Genomic DNA, 18,589 nt, shown 5'->3' with positions numbered 1-18,589 from the left:
ACGATGCATTTTTATTTCAGAATACAAATATATTTTTTAAATTGTGTTTTTTTTCTTCTCGCTGGACCTCTCTGTGTGTGAGGGATGTGGTGTGATTTTTGACTCTGGGCTATTTATGTGAAGTCTGTCCTATTTTTCTTGACGTAAACAAGGTTGCTCAGAGGGTTGGCAGTGGGGAAGGGGCTACTCGACCGATGAATCAGTTGTACATAAACAGCAACCTATCAGCCTAACAAAGAAATAAAAAAAATAAAAAAAAGAATGCAGCCGCAGGTGCCTGTCATGCGTCTGGTAAAACGAGGGCAATACAAGTGACAGGAGCAGTAAGAACAAGGCGTAATCTGTTACTTGCTGTGTTTAAATGCGGTTTTATTTCTATTCAAAGTAATGAAATAAGTCATTAAAGGCAATTTGAGATGATGAGCTAATTGGTTAGATAGTAAACACTAACTCGGAATTAGGTCAAGGAATGATTTTTTTTGGTGCAGCTATTCCAATTCTTTGCAGATCCTCTCAAGATACATAAGATGAAAAAAAGCTTTGGATGTTGTAAATGGAAATGTTGTTGATATCATTATTTTTTTTTTTTAATCAGCTGCCTGATACCAATCCACAGCATGTTACAGGTTGAAGGTCCCTGATTTACATTGCACAGTGACACCAACTAGTTAAGCAGTGAATAAATTCCAACTGGCAAAATGAACGTCCCTGTGCAGACAAGCAGTCCCGTTTTCATTCCCTCAAAGAGCACAATTGAATTCAAATTCCTTTTTTTCGAGATGAATGGGTTTGGATGTTTATCACATCCAGCACACAATTAGAGAAGCAACCCTCGCTATTAGCCTGAAGCAATTCCACTGCATTGACACCTAACTGTACAAAAGAGACCCTAAAGACCAAATTTCATTAGCGGCATTTCCCCTTAGAGCACTTTCTATGTGTCATAATTACTGAAAGATTTAGTGAGGCAGACGTAAAAGGGCACTGAAAATGAAATTGATGTTCAAACAAGAGAGCAGCTGTCGGGAGCAGCGACCTGGGGTGCATTGCGCAGAGGAAGCTTGGAAGAGCAGGTCTTCGATTGATGAAGGTCTCACTGCACCAGGCGCGTCTTGAACTTTACTGCTTTAGTTTGGGTTTAGAAAGCTAAGAACTGTCTGCTCTCATTAGTATACGACTACTTTAGTCAGAAGACTGCGCGCTTGTGTGTGTGTGTGTGCTCCGTTTGAAGTTCAGCGTATTGAGTGGCTTGCTAGTAATCTATGCTGAAAATCCTACAGCATCCAAACACGGTTTGTGAGGAGACAGAAGTGAACCAAAGAAGGGGAACAAACAGCAAAACAAAAGGTTAATTTAAAAAAAAAAAAAGTGGAGAAGAAAGAAGAGACATTTTGAACACCGTTAAGTCTTCATTGGGACTTCCAAACATCTCCACCATACAAAAAAATTGTATAAGGAACACTGCTGGCATTGAGGAAAAACAATAAATCAATTTGAGAGGTGTTTTAAAAGTCTCTAATTATAGCAAATAATTATTTAAGTTGGCGACACTTGAGACACAACATTTCCCTGCATCTTCATTTTATGCAATATCATCCTCTTAACTATAAAGTTCCCAAAAACATCTCCCTAAATCTCTGCCGGGAGAGCATGAAACAGACTGTAATTCCTTTCAGTGCATTCATGATGTCCACATCCAGCCGGATCATTAGGCAGCGCCACCATCCTGCGCACTCACTTGTCATCCTGGCTTAGCCGTCTGTGAAATTTAAACAAAGCTGTCGTCTGTAAGCTTCCCACTATGAGTCCTTCGTGATCCAGCAGGGGTAGGGCAAAGGCTGGATCAACAAGGAGCATTATGGCCTTGTTGGAAAATTCTGGCCGTCCGCCAAACATTCAGAACTTCATCCATCTAGATCATCGGTGTCAAACATAAGGCAGATACGACCCACCACATCATTTTACGTGGCCCCGAAGACAAATCGACTTTATGCGTCAATACTAAAATTACAAATTGTCTTCACTTAAAGACGTTCGTAGCATTCCGGAGAAATACTTGCAGCTTAAAATACCTGCTTGATGCTAACGGTGAGCTAATCAACAACTGCTCTCTTAATGCATGCATGCATTTGCCTGACAGAAAATTCCTTCAATATGTCTTTATCGGAACAAAACTATTTACTCTTTGAGTCACAATTGTTTTTATGAAAGATTTTCTTGAAATTAGGAATGTTTGATAACACTTTGTTTCAGACAATAGCCAATTCTTGAATCGTCATCGGCACCGATACTAATTACTGCTTCAATTCGTGACATAAAATTTCCATCAAAAAAATACGAAAGAAAATCCTAATTATTCCAATATAAACAAAAAAATAACCTATCTTCTTAGACCTGATATTTTTTAAGGCTTAACTGCCTGAGCTGTCCCCCCTGCCATAGCACAGCTTCATCGTTTTGACTCATTCTCCTCTTCCTCCATCTCTATCTTCCCCATACTCCTTCACTCTAGGCATTGACTCATGACTCCAGATTTCCTCGTCGCCGCAGTAAATGTCCCGCTGATAGTTATGCTGTAATATTGGAATTTGTCTGACCAGTCACAGCGGATACTTTTGCAAGTTGACTGCATGCGATGAAAGCCCAGAGGTGTGCATATGCCAGACAGGTGAAAGATGACAGGCAGCCTATCTATTTTTTATTCGGGGCACTGTTCAGCTTGCTTGGCTGAGCTGAACAGCAGGTACAGACACAGTGGCACTTCACCTAAATTAATAGTTCATCCTCTCACAACTTGGCAGAGTGAAGAATTATTGTAGGAGTGCCATGGTAGGACAGGCAGAAAACGTGGCTAACAGTAGGGGGGCAGGATGCTTGATGAGGGGAATCAAAGCAGAGGTCAGAAGGTTAAAATGGATGGATTTAGCAACATTATCACTAAGGTGCTGCACCGACCAACGTTTCTGGCTTAACATCACACCCGACTGATGTTTCCATATTTCATTTACGCTCCAGAAATGACGGATGTGTCACTTTTGAAGATCTTTAAGAGGAATGACCCTTCATTTAAGAAGTGTATTTTATTGTTACAGTGAGGTCACACAGCATTCTGCTCACTGATGCGCCAGAAGGTTTAAGATCTTTTAAACAGATTTGTATTTGCACTTGAGATTTATTTTTTGAGTTGATACAATGAGGTCGAAGATAATGCGGTGCCATTGAGATTATTTTTATTGTTCTGCAGAACATAATGAAAAAAGGAACTCATCTTCTGCAAGGTCAGACCATAATTGTTTCAAAGTTATCATTTTGACTGTAGACTTATTTTTTTACTCGAGCTTTTCTTATTTTTTGAGACGCTACATTTTGAAGTGAGCAAAGCAGGCAAACTACATTTAAGAATTATGAACCAACCCTCAAATTGCTGTTTGGGAACTTCACTCACTTAAATATTAAAAAAATATATTTTTGAACAAATATTCCACATCTTGCCAGTTATCTTGCTGTATGATGAAATATCTCCCAATATGTGCATATATTATAAATCTCATTAAAATGGCCAATACACTAAATTTAACAAATATAGCAAAACAGTCACAGAAAAAAAAAACAAGACTCAAACTGAAACTTTCCATGCAGTTGTATGAAGATGACTGAACACTTTTGGACCTTTCATTTTATACTTCTCATAGATAAGATTAAAACTTCCTAGATCAACATTGACAGTAATGGTTTGAATACTATATAATATTGCAGTCTAGGAAAAATGCCAACATGCCTTTTTCAGTAAAAGACATTAAATAAGTCTGACTACAATGGCACTCAGCAGAGCTAACATCTCGTGCCAAGGTCCAGCAGTCCCTTTTAGTTCAATCAATAAACCATCCATAAGGGATTCATCAAAATTTGTTGGATAACTACAACTGGAACATCCATTATGTTTTTTTTTTAATACATTTTTAATCAAATATATAGAATTATTTAAGTCTTGTGTGAATAATTTAATCGGAAACAGGATAAGAAGAGGGAAGAACCCAATGAAGCATTTAAGAGAGCTTCCTCTGATTCTTGTAGTCACATCTCAGACTGTCTTGTATGCAGATGTGGTAATAACCAGCGGGCAAATGATCCTGGAGCTGTCCGGCGCATTTGCATGCATGGTGGCCCTCAACATTATCAGCTGACCTAATTCAAACCTTCGTAACATCTGCAAGGATAAACGTAGGCCTTAAAAATGGGCGTGTTTTTGCAGCGGTGGTAGAACTGAAGGTAAATAAATACGATGTGTGGGAATTTTAATTGTAAGTGCGACATGAAAACGAATGACAAGATTAGAGTGGTCAGGAAAAGTTGAGTACACTGTGATCTAGAGTATCAAAGACTGCACTTAAATGGTACAGCACACCAAAGTAGAGGCTTCATGCCCATCTGTAGCCATCATTTTGTCATTTGTGGATCTGACAAGAGCAGCTTCAATGGGGAGAGTGTGATGGAATTGCCTTTTCCCTTTTCTATGCCGTACCTGTTATTTTGTCTTTCCCTCTATTTTTCAGGCATTTGTCTCTTTTGTCAGTAAACAAGGTACAGTAGCTCCAAAAGTTCTAAAAGCTTGTCAATGAAATAAGGGAGATTTGACATTTTAATGGAACTGGAAATATAAAATCAATGTGAACACATCGAAAACACCAGTTTAAAAATTTAAAGCTATTGAATGTTGGGGAAATCATTTTCCAAAAGAAGACAAACTTTAAATCTGGATTGTGCTTCTTTGTAGTCTATTTTTATTTATTTTTTTAAATGCATGTTGCACTATATCGCTTTTATTTGGACTAGCAGAATGTAACGAGTTGATTTAAAAATGATGAGGTCATCAATATTTTTTCAACAGGTTGTTGCCCAAGCTTCTTATTAACATGGACCAGTTTCTTATAAATAAATAAAAGCAATTGATTAAAATACAACTTGCCATCACAATAACTAATCATCAAAGCAAAGATCCATAGAATCTCATCAAATTCACGAGTACTAATACAATATTCATGATAGTATCCTCTCTGTGAGGATTCACGGCAACACACGCTTCCAATAGATGCAGCTCCTTTGAAGCAGGCAGGATTGTTAGAGACTGATACCTGGATAACACAGGTCACCTCTTGTGAGGTGATAGATCTGGATGTGGAGCATCAGCCCTTAGGCCTTTTCTTATTATAGCACTAATAGGCAAGAAAGCTGCATCAGATGTTCATGCCCGAGTTCACAGATGTCAAACTGACATTAATTTGTGTTTTTTTCTTTTCTTAGTATGTCTGTCTGGGGCTTGACTTCTGATGTCAGTTATGTGATATTGCTAGATTGTATATGCATCGCTGTGCATTGACTATGGCAATGAAATAGGGTTATAAAAATAATTAATAAAAATATTAAGATAATTTTTTTTTCTAAAAATCACATGAAATTAACGTTAATTTTCTATACTTCTAATTTTTAATTTCTACTTCCTTAAAGTCAATTTTTGTCAGTTATAGGTAACACTTGAGGCTGACAAAAACAAGCTTAAAAATTTATAACGTATCATTGTCTTGTGTTGCCTCTCTGACTGCGGTTTGCACTTGTGACCCAAAGAAGACCAGAGTTTTATACTTCACCACAAGTCTAGTGTCCTTCAATGCCCAGCTTAGCAAAATGTAGTCTGGACGAGTGCGATTGGGAGGCACAGTCACCCTGATTCGAACTTGAGTGCTGGTGTTACGTAATTAAACCTCTGCGTGAACCACAGTGGTTCAAGTTAAAGTTTTCCATCAATGGGTAATGAATAACCTTCTAAATTTGAACTTAAGTGATGTTATGTAATTGGAACTTTGTGGTTCTTTTTTTGGGATCTATTCATTAGCGCTTTTGGTACAACACCCTTTTAAACTGCAGATCATTTAAATTTAAATGGTTCGTTCAGGACCTTGGACAGCGTCACTGCATGTTCAAGAAAAACAGCTGCAGTGAAAGAACGTTTTTTTTCGAAAGTATGAATATAAAGAAATTGATTGCAAGGCGAAGAATGTCAATTTGTTTTCATACTGTCTTGTAAAACCAATCTATGCACCCAAGCAGACTTTATTGACCTGTTCAAGCGAAAAGCGGGTTTTGTACTGTCGTTACAGCAAAAAGCACAAGTAAAGGTCAATCATAGCCTGAGGGTGAACAGAGTAGTCAACTGAGACCTGAACTTCGCTTTTTAGTGGAGATGGACTCAAAAAAAAAAATAAAAGTCCACAGTAAAAAGATGAAATACTGCAAAAACTTTGTATACAAGCAGTGCATGCATGTTTTGGAAGGATTCATAAAATTGTTAGATTGCGTAATCATTACTTTAGTCCGTCACTTGCAGTCTATTAATTCGTACAATGCGAGATGGAATTTAAATCGAACAATTCCAAGAGCACACAGTGTATGCTTAGCTTAAGTGTCTGTGTCCTAGTTGGAAGTGGTGAGAAAAAAAAAAAATTGTAAAACTATATTCTTTTCATCTATCTTTGCAAGTACATTCTGTTTTGAAGTATGTGAATAGAAATAATTCACAGCAGCAAAGTGCTTTTGCTTTTATTTGTACGTTCATTTGTACTCTGACCCTTTCAGCCCTTTTCCCCATTAAAATTATTTTCTGTTTTTCAAGAGTACTCAAGAAATCTTTGCCTTGAGACTTCTTTACAAAAAATATGTTCTGCGTGCCACCCACCTTCATTCATCCAAGGTCTTTGTTTTATGATGATAAAAAACAACATTTTAAAATGGCATTAATTTGTCATCAGTTGAATGCAATTGATCATTTTCAGGTTTGTAGTCCTGACACTTAATGGTGAAATGATTAAACTTGACCCATCCATATGCGACAATTAAAAAGGAAAACAGATTTTAAAAATGTGTATCTGCATTTGTGAAAAATCCAAACCAAGTAGTTGCATTCATTAAACCTCAGGTTTCCTGTCAATTTTACGAATCAAGTGGAATCGAAGCCCGTGTTGCACTTTGACACCTATTTGCAAAGTCATTACCTTCTCAAATTCAAAGCTATTACTAATACTGATTGCTAAAGTTCAATGAGGCTTAAAAGGCAGGATTTGTTGCCATCAAGAGGGCCTGAATTTAAACATCTAGCGCACAAGAAAGTCCCCTAACAAGTGTTAATGGCAATGACTGAACGATGTTGTTTCACTTCCTTTTATGTTCAACACCCGTCAACACTGCTCCGTACACAACATGAATTATTCACAAGTTGCTCATCAAGTCATCCTGCACTAATGAGTGCAGAATCTTAGGAAGGTATGAGTAGCATAGAAAGTTTGATTTTTTTTAGACAGTTTCGGAGTGTGCCGCTAACACACACACGGACGTGCAAGGCTGAATTCATAAGTAGTGATTGGTCATTAGACAAATGAGCGCAATCATGTGTAGATAAGTGCGGTCTGGCACGGACCAAAGACTTTTCTATTTGGGTCATGAGATCCTGCTGGTGTCTAATAATGACTGATGGGTACTAAAGAAAGCATTGGGAGGAAAACGCTGCACACAAACACTTGATGTACAATCACAAAATATAGAAATATAGTTTGAGCGATTCTCGTTCACTGTTCTAAATAAGGATGTATTTTTCACGGGGCGAAAAATCAAACATGGCCATGAAAAAAGACTTATGTTTATCCTAGTCGCCTTAACAGTATTTTATTAGTATTCCTCAAGTCCAGACACATTAAATATATTTAAAAATTCAGTTTAATTTAATATTTTTTATGTTAATTTTTATGAAATAAATTAAATTCTATACAATATATACTATTATATTGTCATAAATTAATTTAAGAAATGTAAAGAATTTTTTATACAGTACATAGAGGTTTCGCAAACCCTTCCCCCCAAAAAATTTAAATATTCAAACCCAAAATGTTCTTCAGAAAACACTAATCGACAGTGGATGGGGGAACTAGGGGGAAAAAAATCCCAGGAAAAATGGGAAGATACCCAAAAGTCAATTAAGTGGTCCATCACCTGGGGGTTCAAGCATATTTCAGAATTTTAGGGAGTGCCTCGCTTTGCCAGAACTACCTGTATCCCTAACTTATTTTGAGTAGAATGTGATTGGTTAGCTGGCAACCATCTGTGTGTAAACCTAAACGGCATCGCCCACTTACAACAAACCATATGTCTCTCTATTTTGCACTAAATGAGTGAGTTCGTGTTCAATATGAATTCTGAGGACACCCTGAGGACACAGTGAAGCACAGCCTCGGTGAATTAGTCTTCCAGACGAGTCACGTGAGATGCTTTTGCACAGATGAAGGAGCTCTATGCTTATGCATCGCTCCGTCTGAGGGCTTGTTTGTGCCGTAAACTTGATTACCATTCATTTCTTTTGGAGTGAGATAAAATCCCACAGCTCCCGACTGACGGAACTGATGTAGTATTTTAAACTTTCCGCTGAACCGATTTAATTGGATGAATATCCACTTTTTGCACACAGGAAAAAAAAAGGGACAAGTGGTGTATCAATATTGCAAATCGGGACCAGATGTTAAAAGAGCTGTGCTCTTATTTCTTCGGAAAATACCCTTAGCAGACAAAATAGGGAACAGATTCAAAAGGGGACAAAAAGAGAAGCATTTCCTGGATTTTTTTATTTTTTTTTTCCAGGTGGTTCTTATTAATGGTGTTTATCAGTCTTATTATAGAGCAATTTTTGCAGCGTGTCACCATTGCACACGCAATTATATTTGTTTGTGTCATCTACTTTGCATTCTCTTTGTACAATTCCATCAATTAGTGCCACGGTCGATAGCAGGAACACAATATTGAGAGATTGAAGGAGGAGACATTTTTAGAGGAGATGATTTTGGTTGCGTGGGAGCAAAGATGGGAATAAAGAGAAAAAGTGAGCAAATTATCATGGGTGTGATTGCAAATACAGATGGTTATGAGGCAGAAGCAGATGGCATGTCAGATTGATTATTGTTGCCAGTGTTCCGTGAGAGATACAAAGTGAACACGCCGCTATCTCCTCATTTAAGATGACACATGGTGATAGAGACATGTCAGCTCGCCGTGTTTATCTCATTGTCCATTTAGCCTCGTTCGTGTGTGCCCACCCATCCATTGTTGACGAGCAAAGAATGCTCATGCATATGTATTGTCTTCCATATTAGATGGGTGGATGTGGATTTAATTATCGGGCTAGGAGTGTGGATCATCAATTTTATTATTATTATTATTATTATTATTATTATTATTATTATTATTGTCGTTATATTTGTATTATTTTTTTAATTATCATTATTTGTTGTTGGGGTTTTTTAATTGAAATTCCCATTGGAAAAAATCACAGCATAATCCTGAAAAAAAAATCTCACTGTCTGACAATTTATCCCAATCAATATTTTGTTCCACTCCTACTAAAGAGATTCTCTCTGGTTCTAACATTTCAGTCCAACATTTCAGCTGACCCGTATGAGAATAAAAGCATCTTGTGGCTGCTCTGCAGCCTCGAGGGTGAATCATCAAGACCCAAACGACATCTGACAATGTTTGATGGAAGCTGTCCTATACGTGCAGCGTTATGAGGATGCTGTCTACTTTAATATCAATTTGTTTCATGCGAAGAGCACTTTATGAATCACATCTTGGTTAGTGCAAATTTGAGTCCCATATGGAGAGACTCGCACCTCATTAAGGGGTGCTGCTCGCTGTCATTATTCACCATTATTTCAGGTTCTTACCACCGGGTTAGTCATGACGGGTGTCAAAACGCTAGACTCGCTTATCTTGCAAGAAGACGACGCAGTTGGTTAAAGACTGATTTCTATTTTTCTTTTTTTAAGAAGACAAAACGTGATACTGTGCACACCTGTGCTGAATTAACTCCAGTTAGTTGCTGAATACAATATTTATATTATTATTGGAGTTGTCACATAAAATCTGATTCGAAAGTGAAGCTTCATGAATCAGTTATTGGATTTTTTTCTTGTTGTTTAAATAAATTCGGTGTGCCTTTGGCCCAATAGAAAGTTACAACTGCTTCATGAAGCAAATTTGAAGCTTCATTTACCCTTTACTACTTAATGATACACTACATTTCGTGATAACACTTTCCGAATCACAACCAGCGTTATTGTCCGAGACTGTGGCATCTGTGTAAAAATATTGATTTGTTTTTTTTATCGCACAGCTTAATGCAGGTATCCTGTCTTTCTCATTTTGATATGCAAAAATGCTGCCAGCTTGGATGAGACAGATGGCTGGCGTGTCATCTGCAAATTTAAGCGGTGGAGAGAGGACATATGCTTGTGTGCAATATCCGTTGCAGATGAGGAGAGTCACCCCTTCTTAATTTGTTGTTTCCTGTTTGCCAGGACGCTGGGAATTGTCACCGATCTCTTTGTATATGTGTAATCTTCTAATTTATCATGTCGGACTTACAGATGCATCATTATCGTTTCTTGATTACCATACCCGAGAAATCTGATGTTTTTACATCAACTCTGACCTTGTGAATAGAAGAAACCAACCAATTGAATTGTCAACAGCCTTCCTGAAACTATTTTGTGCTTTAGATGTGATTTTGTACAAATATAAGAAATTAGATCATAATAATAAAAGGCGGTATCTACTGCTAGACATGGTGAGTGGTGAACAGAAACACATTTCAAATACGACTCGCTGCGGTGTTTGTTCCAGATATCAATTATTTGCTCCATCATAAGAGGTGAAAGGTTACTGCAGACGTGTGGGTTATATAATAGTTTTTTTTTTCAATGCATGAAACACCATGTGATCAAAATTCCCATGTGGCGGTAAGAATGTTCAGTTGGGTCGATCAAGAATGTCTTTAATTAAAATCTTCAGAAATCGGTGCTTTTCTATTTGCTTCTCATGGTCATTTTTTTATTTTGCTAGCTTTTTTGTTTTTTACCGAGGTTGTATTTCTGTCTCCTTTCTTTTTGTGTCCCTAAGGTGCTTACTTGCAAGGTTCACACAAAAATTTGGCAACCCTTGTGGCCAGGATAAAAACTTCCCTACGACTTATTTTCTCAGATAAAATTGTAAAGATCGATCAACACAAAATAAACATTTTGCATTTAATCCGAAAGACATGCCAAATTAAATCTTGATTAAATTCCATTAAAATGAATGTCAGCATTATGATTTCATGCCTGTCTAGTGCTGCAGTGTGGACATCAGTCCCTCAACAACTTGTTTATGACCCTTTGCAATTAAATTGGTTGAAAGCTAGTCCCTGAAGAAAGTCCACACCTTAATTGAATCATTATTGCATTTATTGTTACGAATAATACTCTTGTGTTTTCTGTGAAAGGTTATGTGTTTTCTCTATACATAGGTGGGGAAAAAACAATAAATGGAAATAAAGGCTTTTATTCCTCAAGGATGTTTGTATGTTTAGTTGAAATTTGGATTTATTCTTTGTCATGGTATCAAAAATTAGATTAGAACCATTATTAGGAACTTCAGGTTCTGATTAAATAATCTTTTTTCTCTCTCTCTATGATCAGCCGCACATAAAAGGAGTGTTGGAGAAGGACTAAAGAAAAAAAAAAGGATTTTTATTCATCCCTTTCCGAGCCAGCCAAAGATTTGTTTTCGGTCCACTTTTATTGGATGTTATTTGTTTCATTTTTACCTTTTACTGCAGCAGCATATTTTACCGTTATGCAGCCGGATGAAGCTCCTTAAAAAGCTGTTAAGATGCAGCTATGAGGTGACACGAGCATTTTGCAAGGAGCGGTCAACGCTGGTTTGAATAGTGGAAAAGTGGAATTCCAGCTCTTGGCAACTAAAAAATAAAACGAAAAAAAATAACGAGTGTTTCTATGTACATTATAAATCGGCACTTTTGATGGGAATCACTCTTGCTTGGCGATGTTGTTTAGAAGTGACAGGCTTCCTGTCTGTACGGACACTTCAAGAAAGAAAATGTCAAGTGACAAGTGACTTCCTTCCTGTGCAAGTGCGGGTTTGTTTGGAAGACTCAAGAGCAAGGCTGAAAGCCCTTTCATGTATTTATTTATTTATTTATTTATTTATTTATTTATTTATTTATTTATTTGTGCTATTGTCACTTTTTCTCCCTTGCAAATTGTGTAATGTGAATTGCTTTGTTGTCCATAACTTTTATTATTACAGTAATCAAAAGTGTTGCTCGGATCCATCGAAGCGATTTATGGGGGAAGGTATGTGATTTGTGAAAGCTGGGTTGTGGTTAAAGTTTCCACTTTTTTGGTTGAAGTGCCTTGTCCATTTTGTTTGATGTACGAGATTGTTGCAATCCACTGAATGACAGAAATTACAAGGTCAAACACAAGGCGAGGATAGCCTCCAAAGTAATGAGTGGCTATTTCCAATTTCAAGTTGACATGACTGATCTGGTGCATTGGAGAGCTTTGCGGATTCCTCACATACCCTGACCTGTTGTATTTTTTTTTAACTTTAATTCAATCAGGGTAAAGAAATACATCATGATTAATTCATATGCACTTGGTATGCTTCTGGATATAGCACTGCCGTGTCTATGCATTTATTGAGCGTTTACAACTTATCAACATGCCAGGAGATAACCTTGACAAATTGCAGGAAAGTTATCAGTGACAATGCTGTTTCAGATGGATGAAAACTAGGCAGTACATGTGACACTCACTGTGATAACCATGTAAAGCACGTACTGTAGGATGCTAAGCTGCTGATTTTTTTTTTCACCCAAATGACGGTCTTGCAGGTACCACGGAATTTGAATCTATCATACTATAATTCAGCAAACCATTTTTTATGTAATGACAATTTTTTCATGTGACAGACAAAATAAACAATTAAATATAAAACTCACCATTACGCTGAATATCCATTATCTGTGCCGCTTATCGTCACTTTGGATGAACCAATCACAGCCATTCTCACCTGCGGACAATTTAAAGTTTTCAATTACCTTCTGCTATAATGTAGATATAGTTTCAGCAATATCAGTAAAAACAAGAAAATGACACTGTCTGTTTTAAATAACATTGGCACCTTGGTGTTTTCTAATAGATTTTTCTCCCGGTCATGAGAAAAAGCAGCGACTTTTGCACCTGCAGAATTCCAGCAATCAATAAAATAGCCGTGCTTGCGCAATTTCTGTGGCAATTTCACGGCTTATTGGTCCTAAACTGGGTCAATTCTAGTCTATTCTCTAATTTCTGATATTATGAGCTAAAATGGGAACGATTACTATAATTTCTTGTAATTTGCAAACCCAATAAGGTTTAACACACAGGAGTTTTTGTACAGATGGCTAAGCACAGGTGGGGGGGAAAAAAAACCAGAAAAGGTGCAGGAATTTAAATAAAGCCTGCACCATGTTTGCTTGTCATCATTTGAAACATTGAGTGTGGATAGCTTTATTTAATCCAGCTGCATTTATCCGATTGTGCTTCTCCCAAGTGCCGGTGATCAATGGAAAATAATAGTTTCCAAGTGTGTTATTGATTCCCCCGGTGACTGTAGTTTGGCTCACTTTTATTTTCGGTTTCAAGTTTGTTTTGTACCAGTGTTGAATCTATTGTTATCCTCAAATGCTCCTAGCTTCCATACAGGTCTTGGTCTGGTGGATCTTCAGATTTCTACATTTGATATTCCACGTGTCTGAGGTGCTATACATTACCGTATTTTCTGCACTATAAGGCACACCTGATTATAAGGCGCACTGTCGGCTTTTCAGAAAATTGGAGGTTTTTAGGTGCGCCTTATAGTGCGGAAAATACGGTATACGGATTGATAAAATATATTCAGTATTGTTTGGCCTGGATCCTGACTGAGTGCCAATATAATTAATTTCTGTAATCCTGTTGCCAAAAATGTGTCATGTTCATCAGTCTTTTTGCAATTAAAAATAAAAAAGAATTTCATCATGATTGATTGGTTCATATGTAGTAATCAGGAAGGTTTGCTACGCCATGTAAAATGACAAATATCAGGCTTTGACGGGGCACAGAGGCTATCATAGCCTAATCATAATGGATAATCCATTAACAGGGACTCAGCAGCATGGGTTCATTAACCGAGCTAAATGTGAGCATCACCTACTTTTGTCGTTGTTCAAATCTCTTAAGTAGGACGTATTACACTTCTAATGAGAAGCAAACGAGTTAGAATGAGTACGTTTGCATTTGTGTTTACTTAAAGGTTCAATGATGCGATTGGTGGATGTGTAATACTCAAATGGTTTTGAAAGAACTGGCAGATGCCAATGTTCTTGGAGGGGCGGGGGGGGGGGGGGGGGATTGTCAAGGTTAATGATAATGAAGAATTAACTGGATTGATGAGTAATTAGACTGATTGATAGAGTCACAGGGAGCATACACACACATACACACACTCGGTGCCGCAGTTTAATATGATGGAGGACACAGTTTAAATGTCATGTCGTCATCTTCACGTGGGATAAGGTTTCTCGTGAGTTAACGTGTTCGGATAAATGTAATTGACATTTCTGCTTTTTTATACATTCTAGTGAATGGATCCTATTTTTAAAGTCAACTTGTCACAATGCAGTTGGATTAGAGTTGTTCCAATGATATTTAAATAAAAGAAAAGATTTGAGCACTGTAATGGCAAAACGTTTTAATACTAAAATGACAAATTATTGCTAATCATACGATATTTGGGTGTTTAATGCAGAACAATTTTCTTATTCAAATACTTTGAAAAGGTTAATGGTACTGTGGAGAAATTATCGTGAGAATGTAGACTGCCTATTAATCGTGCGTGTGCGGTATATATATATATTTTTTTTACTGCTTACAATGATGGATCTACTGTACTGACTGGAGATGCAGTATCTATAAAACACGCACGCACTGTGACTTTTATTTTGACACTATCTCAACCGGTTTATTCCTAGAGGCAAAGAAATGTGTCGGCAGGATACAAAAAGCTTTCGTAATGCTGACTAATGATACAGTGTGGATGGTTGCATATGGAATTCTATAAATCCACGTCGAGGGATAAATAGCATGCAAGATCAAAGCGGTCAAGCAGTGCCTAAAGTTGTCTTTGCAGATAAGCACCACATGCACCAAGTAAGGAAATATTCTCTTAAAATCCTTTATTTATGTATACAGGCTATTTTTAGATTATTTGAATAATAATGGTAAAGACACTTTTTTTAGATTTTTTTTTTTTAACCAGCCTTGGTTTTAACTATACAAATTAGAAATACATTGAATATATACAATCAGAACAATTATGAAGACATACAATTATTGTGATCAAATAAAATAAAAATAAAATAGCTAATATTATAAATACACACACACATGCACACAAAACCAGACTCAATACACTCAGGTACTGGAGAAGGTAGTAATCTGACTTATCTGTGTCTTATTCTGTCCATTTTGTTTTCAGGACAGTCTAAAACCAGCAATATAAAGAACTAAATAAAGACGTCTCACAATCCTGCTATCCAGCTACTGGGACATATATCTGGTTTTGTATATCCAGCAGCATTCCAACCCAACAATCCTAACTGAGTCACGTACTTGACGCTTTCACAGTGTAAGAATTTACTGTCTCATCTCCTGTTTACTAGCCCAATCCCACAAGGACCCATAAAACTACACTGCAGCAAGTACAACTCAAAGTCAGCAATTTTGTAAATAAAATGGAGTTTCCCAAAAAAAAAAAAAAAAATGCCAAGCAACATGTTTTGGTTGTCTCTGCTGTTGTTAGTTCAGTTGTAGCTCCCATAGATTTCAAAATAATGCTTGCCACTGGTTATTAACATAAAACAATCCAAAAATGAATGATGCATTTGTGAAAAAAGAGAATATCTCTGCAGGCTTTAAATATAATTATCTTTGGACTTGCCCTCCCTTTACATACAATTTCTAGATTTGTTGATTTTTGTTTGGAAGAATAGAAATGAAGGGTGTAGAGGTGTTATGAAATGACTTGAGAAGTTTGTTTGTAGTGGCTAAAAGGCTTTTGGGGTTATGGGAGTCACCATATACGAGATGTGCAGTAATTGGCTGTCTTGAGAAGATTATTCTATAACCGAGGTGGTCAGTGTAGGCTTGGCTGTGAACTTTTAAGTTTGTTTTGATATGCAGGCTTGTCATGTATGCCAAGGGGCAGATGGAGTCAAGGATTATTTTTGCTGTTTTTGCAGTGGATAACAGCAAAATCAGAGTGATAGATGAACCAATAGGGGGCGCTGTGGTGGAAAGTTGCATACTGCAACGAGACAGAGGGGAAAAAAATAGTCAAGTGTGACAGCGGGGGAGTTGGAAAATTGTTATGTAAATAAGATTTTACAATATGACTGCCACACACCGTATACTGGCTGTCAGATCGAAAATGCGGTATGTGATTTTTAAGACAATAGTGAATGTTTGAATAACAAGAGAACAATATAATGCTTGGTCGTAAAAAAAAAAAAGAGATTTTGCTTGTATTGTCCCTCAGTCATTCAGTGATGCACAAAGGATAGGGCACCATTGGGAAAACTATAACAATAAAAACAATAATTCCACATGGATTGTGTATTTCTTATTGTTTTACAAACGAGGTTGATTTATCAGGAGCAAACATTTTCTTATGCAGTATGTTCTCGAGCCTACTGGAATGGTAGTGATGCTTTTAAAAGGAGACTTTCCTGCCTAAAAATTGGAAGAGAAAGCTCAACATACCCGTAAGCTACAGTATAGTCAGCTCTGTTGAGGCTACTGTCACAGCAGAAATTGGTATGTCTGCCTTTTTGGTGATGGATGTTTTCGAGGGTGCAGGCTGAAACGCTAGCACAAAGTGACAGCTGTAGAGAGACGCCGCGACCCTTTGATTTTGAGGCAGACACCAATCCCTGATGTTAAAATTCATGTTTTGACACAAACTGTCTGCTAAGAACATATTGTGCCAACATTGCCCAAGTATGAAATAATAATGAGTGGTGAGGGAAAGTGGATATGTTGCAGCAAGTACGACCTTGTGATGAATCACACCAAAGTCATTAAGGTCACTGTGACGATTTGTACAAGAACTTATTTTTTTTTAATTATTTTTCCCCATGTTCCGGACTGGCTGATGCCCCTAGTTGACTGCTCAATGATTTGCTCAAGGTCTAAAAAAGAATTTATATCCATTTGAAATCATGAATTTTTGAGGCGCTTCAAATTTAAAACTCGAATCAGCTTCCTACAACCAGATAATTCAACATGTGTGTCTGGTTTGATAATGTATTCAATACTTGTCAGATAGCGACAATTTCTTTCAAAATAACAATACCGTAAGTCTTGGGTGTTACACTCCACACCTTGGTCCGAGCTTTCTGCTTTTATTTCATACCCCCACCGTCACACCTGTTGTTACGCCTCAGATGATATCTCAGAGGCTGTCAAATCCACGGGAAAGGCCGAAAAGGCAAAGTGCATTGAAAAAGGCGTATTTGAAAGGTTGAAGACGACAACTTGTCAAAGTTCAAGTCCTTCCCTTTCACAATTTATGGTTTGGATGATGTGGATGGAGTTAATAGAAACCTGTGTAGTAGACTGCGGCAGCAAAAAAAATACGAGAGCAAAGAGGTCAGTCAAAAATACAACAGGAAAGTCAACAGCAGACTTTTTTTTGTTTGTTTGTTCTGGTTCATCATTAATAAGCTTGATAATTAGAAGGAACAAGATAATAAAACAACTCAACAAACAATTTGTAGTTTTGACCAATTGCAATGCATAAGAGGTTTAGCGACATGATGAACGACTCGATAAAATGACAGTATGAGTCAAACAAATGTGAGTCATCAAAACAGTTGCATTAGTCACAACCTTTGTTTTTACCATTTCAAATGTTCACTTATAATTACCAACGTCATTCCCCAGGGGGTCTTTTCTTTTCATCAAAACATTCCTACAGATGCAACGAAATGATTTGTATTGATTGCCAAGTGATAGTTTTGCACACAAATTTCTGAACACAGTGCTAGGCAACAGATCCAAGAACACGTTTTGTTCAAACAGACTGTTGCTAGGTGACACACAGGTTAGGTAAGGTTATATAGAACAATCTAGCACGTACACAGCGCAGATGATTGGAGCACTTGTTACCACTTGATTGGATTTCAACTTTTAAATTTAACTGGAGGGAGTTCAAGTTAAAAATGTTTTCACAGGTGGACTGAATATTCCGGTTCGAATCAGGTGTGTGTAGCTTTAACATAACCCATGAATACATTTGTTTTCTACTAACACAAGCCGTTTGAAATAATGCTCCATGTCACTTCTTGTGCTAAACAACCTTCTTTGCTGTTGCTACCGACTGTTGTTTTGAACTTGCAGTACCCCCGGGGTGTGACAATCACTGCCAACTGAATCTACCTTGCAGAGTTAGCCTGTAAAGATCACGAGGATTGATTGCTGTACTGATAGAGTAACAGCTTTTGGTAAAAGCGGTTTGATGGAGTAGGGTGTCATCCACATCTCCGATCAATGCAGAGAAATTTCCAGATGAGATTCTGTAGCCGGTGGCAGTTTCATATCTAGACATTTTGGAATTGAATGCCATCCTCTAA

The 18,589-nt window shown here is 37.3% G+C and overlaps 1 long non-coding RNA gene across 1 annotated transcript in view; it reads right to left on the bottom strand.

Moving 5' to 3' along the window:
* Window positions 1–18,589, bottom strand: part of LOC125986103 (uncharacterized) — a 182,837-nt gene that overhangs the window by 126,600 nt on the left and 37,648 nt on the right. The window contains exon 2 of the long non-coding RNA XR_011085720.1: window positions 12,878–12,948. This is a non-coding gene — a long non-coding RNA (uncharacterized lncRNA). The remainder of the gene's footprint in view (window positions 1–12,877; window positions 12,949–18,589) is intronic.

The sequence above is a fragment of the Syngnathus scovelli genome, chromosome 18, assembly GCF_024217435.2.
Source record: "Syngnathus scovelli strain Florida chromosome 18, RoL_Ssco_1.2, whole genome shotgun sequence".
In the NCBI taxonomy this organism is placed as follows: Eukaryota; Metazoa; Chordata; class Actinopteri; order Syngnathiformes; family Syngnathidae; genus Syngnathus; species Syngnathus scovelli.
This window is presented reverse-complemented; position numbering and strand designations above follow the sequence as displayed.